Raw genomic sequence first — 6,720 nt, forward strand, 5'->3', positions numbered from 1 at the left:
TATAAAATAATTATTGGGACTCCAGAGAAGGGTCATTGAGGTTCTTATGGCATTAGAATGCCAAGGAAAAGCTTAGAAAATTTTTTCTATCAGTACACACAATTTTGGCTCGTTAAGCCAAACGAAGAGCATTTTGGTCATTTCGTCTTCAGAGATGATTTTTGGCCAACTTGTCCAATTAAATAAATAATTTATATAACATAAAATATGAATAAATGTTGTTAAAAATTTAATTGAAATTAAATAGACAAGAAAAGGAGAGAAAATGAAAGAAAATAGAATTATGACATCATAATGATGTCACTAAAATTCTCCCAACCAATCCAATGTTGACACATGGCATAAGCTTATTTAAAAGAGACTTAATGGGCTTAAAAATGAAAAAAAAAATCAGAACTCTCTCCCTCATCTTCTTCTTGCCGTCACCCATCCCTCCATAGCCAACCTTGAGCAAGCTTTTCAAAGCTTGATTTCCCTAGCTTTTACCCAACTAAACCCTATATTCCCAACACAAAAAAGTATTCTTACATCTTGGAGAGTCTTTTGGGAGCAAAAAGAAAGGAAAAAGAAGAACCCTAGCAAGTGGAAAATCTCACTCCATTAGAGGTTTGTGACCTAACCTTGGTTTTCACTTTAAATTCATGTTTAAGGACTATGAATGAGTGCAAATGACAAAGAAATTGATGAAATACCATTTGTATGCCATCCCTAAATTTCAGTAGCCTTGGTTGGGGTATGATTGTGATGAGTTTTATGGAGTTAAAATGGTAGTATGGCTGCCCTCATTATGCATCTCTTAAGTGAAGTGATGAAATGCAAATGATAATGCATGGTTGATGATGTTTGAGTTAGGGTTTGGGATGAAAATGAGACTTTGGTCATGTGATGACGAAAGTAGGTTTTAATGGTCAATTAGTGACCATTTAGTTTTATTTGAATAAAAAATGAAGTGAATTGTGTAGTGGGATTTGAGTTTGGTGTGGCTGCCCTTGGTGACCTGCAGGACTGAGCATGAGTCTAGCAGGTTTGGGCAGCAATAACTGGAATTGTAGAGGTTCAATTGGTGCAAGGCCAATTAAACATGAAACTAGACACATAATGGCACAACTTTGGTGAAGAAACCATGCCCAGAAAACCAAACCAAGTTGATCAAAGGATTGCCTTAATCGGGGTGACCTGCATTCTGCCTGGGCAAAATGACCAAATGAATAATGTTTAGTCATTTGGCTATAACTCAGTGTAGAAAGGTCTAATTGACATGAAATTTTACCAGCAACAAGCTGAGATATAGACCAACAACTTTCATGAAGAAACCTAACCCAAATTATTACCGTAACATATTCAAAAAGTGACCTGAAATCACTGCTCCTAATACTATAGATTTGGTCAGTCCAGAAATTCTGGAAAAATTTAAGTCCGGCCAGTTGTGGTTTTTGGGCCATAACTTGAGATACAAAACTCCAAATGGAGTGATTCAAAAAAGGAAATGTAACTAGACAAAATAAGGAACAACTTTGATGTTGATCATTTTACTAAATTACCACTGCAAAAATGACTAATGAAACAGTAAACACAAAGCTTGAAAACTGAAAATTTTGTCCAACTAACATTAAGCTTAGAAATGGTATTGGCAACCAATACCAACAAGTTTAGAATGCAAAATGTAGTATGTTGGGAGTATTAAAACCAATGTACCTATTTTCCATGTAAAAGTCAACATTTTGTTGACTAATGAATTGAATAGTAACACCAAAACTTGAAATTCAAGAATTGTGAAACTTAAAAGTGTAAAATGCCCTAGTATACCTAGCAAGATTGGTTTGAATAGGTTGGCATGCCAATAGGGTTCTGTTAGCAGTACTGCATATGGCTTCATGCCATTCTGTGTTTCATGGCCTTCCATGACATTCTGTGATAAAATAGCCTTTGGCTATGTTGATTGAGATAATATACTTGGGTTTTATCCCCGATAATTATTACAGCTTATTAGTTGTTCTCTTGCACACCGGGAGACACAATGTGACCGATGGTGTGATGGTCTGAGGTACTTAGAACCCAGTGCCAGTTTACCCGTTTATCCAGTCCAGTAGATTAATATGGGTTACTCAGGCAATGATAATAAATTTTACCAAATTTTAATCGAATAATCCTGCAATAAGTATCAAAAATTAAGTCTACCCAAAAATGAAATCATACATTCTGCATATTTATTTTATTTTATTTTATTTTATATTGTCACCACTAAGCAGAATTGCTTAGCGCATCGCTTTTGCCACGCCTAGGTACTGGAGACCTAGCTGGGGAGCCCAGCAGACATCAGACCGGGTGAACTTTCAGACCTGCATCCAGAGTCCAGAGTCACCTCACATCTGCAGTGCATATGGTAGGACATTAGGACTTTGGGGTAGCATTTTGTATTTTGCATTTTGTATTAGTTTAGATTGTAACTATAAACTCTTGAAATTATGTAATAATGTAAATATATAAAATTTCATGTTTATTGAAATTTTCTGTATATTATGTTGAAAAAAATGAAATGTTGAGAAATATTTATGAATGTGCTTCTAGTGATGATGTGAACAGAAAAGAAAAATTTCTGAAAATAGTATTGAGATTTTGAGATTGAGTTGAGACATGTGTGTATAATGGAGTCTGGATTTGGAAATTATATTGGAAGTGTTTTTAAACAGGTTCAGAAGAACTGTTTTTCCAATTTATAGCCGGCACTCTACCAGATTTTCTATAAAAATTGCGAAAAAATTCAGATTTATCAAAAATTGTAAGTAAATGAATTAAAAGGGATAAATTGTAATTGAAACATGAATTGGTGCTCCGGCACACTGAGTGGCATATCTTGCTCGGCTACACTGTAGACGAGTAAGGGGTATCACATCCAAAGCCCATTGGTCCCTTAAATTTTAATTAGGTCAAAAAATGGAATTTAAATTCTAGATTTTTGCCTCTTTTATTTTCTTTTCACTTTTACTCTAATTTTTCCCTCAATATTTCTTCATAATTCAATATTTTATTTTTATTTAATTTAATTTACATTTTGGTCAAAAGTCAACTCTTGAAGTGAATTGACCAAAATGCCCCTCATCGGGTCATAATCCTTCTTTTTTTTTTTGATACCCGTTAAATCCTTAAGTCTTTGGTTCACTTGAATTTTTATTGTGTCTATCTCAATTAATTTTTTTATTTATTTTTGGTCCTCAAGGTGTCTTTGAATAGTACTAGTCACGGACCAAAAATGATACTATTCATAACTCGGAGGTTCGGGGTGTTACAATGGGAACCCAAAACTTTCACACTTTTAGTGTCATCTATTTCCCAGGGATGGGACTCATTGAGATGAAAAGCCAAATATATACATACATGAGAATAAAAGAGGTATCTAATCTTGAATAAACCACAATAAACCTGCACATGAAATGAGTATCAATAATAAGCTGGCTAAGGGAGGGAGTGGAATTTTGATTCGTAAATGAGTGTACACAAATAGAATGCTAGCAAAAGCACATTTACCTATACTACTCACCTAGTAATCAAGCCCTCTGAGGATGGCTGCAAGGAACTTTCATTCTTCTTCTCATCATATGATTAGCATCCATGAAAACATTAGTTGAGTTTCTCTTATTGCATACTACATAGGTTTTAGAACAAAAATATTTAAATTACATTAAGAGTTTCCTTCAAGGCCATCTCTACCAAATCCTCGTCGCTATAAATTTTTAGCTCATCAATCCTACAACCAATTAAATTTTTGCAATCAATAATTTCTAAATAGAACCAAAGACAGAAGAAACATACGAAATATTACCCTCATTGGATGGTGAAATAGCATGCAAACACAATTCATCCTTCAAATCCTACATAAAAGGGATAAGATTCCAAATTAATCAAGCAAGTAGTTGATTAAATGATTTTAAGCATAAGAAGATACCAATATGGATAAATCCAAGAGTATATAGTGTATAGCGAACAAGAAACCTCAAGTTAATGGAAAAGAGTAAACTCAAAGTCAAGAACCCTGGTGAGAGGTCCCACCAAGTTGGGAACGTAAATAGGTCCATCTCTTGAACCTAAGCAATTGATAATAGAATAGTGAAGGAGATGAAAGGATGAAGGGAATGTGTATCTTTATTCTCTATCTATACATAATTATACAATTTTGTGAATACATATCCAAGGAAAGGAGAAGGAAGAAAATGCTATACATAATTCCCTGAATATAAGTAAATAGATAAAGGTGAAAGAAATGAGAGTTCGCCTCTCTTCTTAGTGAGAGAGTTTTTCTCTGACTTCTCTTTATAGTTTCAAGTGACTGGTGTTTAAGTAACCCTTCTCTATCCTTTGGGCAAGGGAAGGTCCCTCAACCCAACCAATGGTGAATCTTCCCTTCCCCCTTAGGTTGGCTTACATAATTTTGAGTTTGGGTTGTTTTGTTGATATGTAAGCTCTTAGCATCTTTTTAGAGTGCTTTGGTGCAGATCGATGAACTAGTTTTAGTCTCTATTTTAGGGGATCCCCCTGTTGGCTAACATCTTTGATAGTAAGATTACTAATTAGTTACCGTCTCCACCACAGCCTGGAGTATATGAGAATGAGATGTCCATTGTCCTGCCAAGCCTATTCTCGGTTCAGTCTGGCACTGGTTCCTAGCTTTGGGTTTTCTTGAATTATTGCTTCTTAGCTCACCTGGATCTTGATTTCTTTTAGGGGAAATTGTTTTTTCATACTCAAATGGCTCAGAAGAGGTGGTTTCTGTCTGAGCTTCCCTGTGTTCATTTACTTATTTAAGAAATTTCTCCTTCGTGGCTGACGATGAGGTGATGAGATGAATGAAGTGGTCCATGCTAGAGTGGCTGCTGATGAATTTTTGGGATTAACACGTATACATCTAGGGCTCCAATTAGGTTCCTTTATCATGGGTCTGGGGTTTGAGTTTGTTGCAATAATTTTCTATTATGGGCTTAGGGCTATAACTCTAATTTTTTAATGAAATATTCCTCATTTCTTAATAAAAAAAAAAGGAAGGGAGAGAAAAAAAATGATGTCATTTTCATTTATTTATATTAAGCAATAGAAAGTGAAAAAGTTAAGTGGTAAACTAACTACTAGAGCGTAAAGCTGGTTGGCAATTCATGTTCACAAAGCATAAACAAGTCATGTCAACATATACTTATAACATAAATATGTCTATCTCAAACATGACTCATTTAATTAATTATATGAAAATACTCAACCCTAACATGGATACATTTATGATACAGGTTACAAGATATGTGAACTTGTTTAAATAAATGGATCATTATACATATTACATGACATGACACATTTTACCCTTTAAATAAATGGATCATTTAAATTTTAACCCATTAATACACAATTATAAATAATATCATCCAAATATACAAATATCCAAATATCAAAATTAATTAAAATTATTCAAAGACACAATAAACTTCCAAGTTTGTGAATATGATGTCTTCCATAATTATTGTCTTCCATGAAGCCTTTCTACCTTAATAGAAAATATTTTTAGTTTGCAAAACTAATTGATATAAATATAGAATCCAAAGACTACTAGTGCATTGCCACATGCTGATCAACCCCAAAAAGCCTGATGTCTTTGCTAATTGAGGTTAAGAACCTCAATAATAAAAGTAGTCTAAGAAAAAAAGAAGGTATCAAAATTGAATGCACTAAACCACAAAAAACAGAAATTCAACAAGCATAATAGAAATCATCCCAATCTTTTATCAAGCTTAAAAAGATTAAACAGACATGAAATATATCACCTAGACAAACAATATCACTATTTATCTATTTGTTTTAGAGATATTATAAATGAAACATGACTTTAACTTAAAATATAAATCATACCAAAAATCAATTTGTGTTTAGATCTAATGTCATAGACTAAAACGAACTACCATCCAATTCTAACAATGATATGCATAGGCACTACTATAACCTTATGATAAAGATAAATGGATACTATCGTGTTCCATTTTTGCTGGATTTTGGGAATAGACAAATTTAACATGTATACCGATATATACCACGCCTCTGCATAGCAAAAATTATAAACAGCATAATTGCTCTATAATTATATTTTGACAATTTTGATGTTTGAGAATAGTAAAGCTGAAGATATTTCAGAATGATAAGGACCACTAATGGTTTCACTATTAATTATAGTAGATCAAGAATCATCACATTACCTACTACTATAGGTATTCAAATATGAATATGAACAGTGAATATGTTTTTATTTACATATCTATTCATCCAAATTTAAACCTGATGTGTGATAAATATTCATATATGAACATGTTTTTATGTATTATTTAATTATAAAAATGAGGTCCAGGTTGTAATTCCCAATGTTGTTTTATCATAACTACAAGATGGAAAATATAGACAATAAGATAGGTAGATATGAGGAATGATTTTGTCCCATATTTAAAATGCAATTAATCAATAGATTGATTTAATAAAAATAACTATTTTAATATTTCCATTATTTTTAGGTAGCAAAAATGAGAACATGACATTCGATGACTATTCTAACATTAGCCGCCTATATGACAACCATATATAAGTGAATTATAAAAATGGTAAAGTCCTGTAGACCATTTAGTGTTGGCCCATTGAGGCTAAAACTTTGCCCCAAAGAGGACCATTAATGGATACTTTACTACAATAAATGAACCA

The sequence above is a fragment of the Hevea brasiliensis genome, chromosome 15 (assembly GCF_030052815.1).
Source record: "Hevea brasiliensis isolate MT/VB/25A 57/8 chromosome 15, ASM3005281v1, whole genome shotgun sequence".
NCBI lineage: Eukaryota > Viridiplantae > Streptophyta > Magnoliopsida > Malpighiales > Euphorbiaceae > Hevea > Hevea brasiliensis.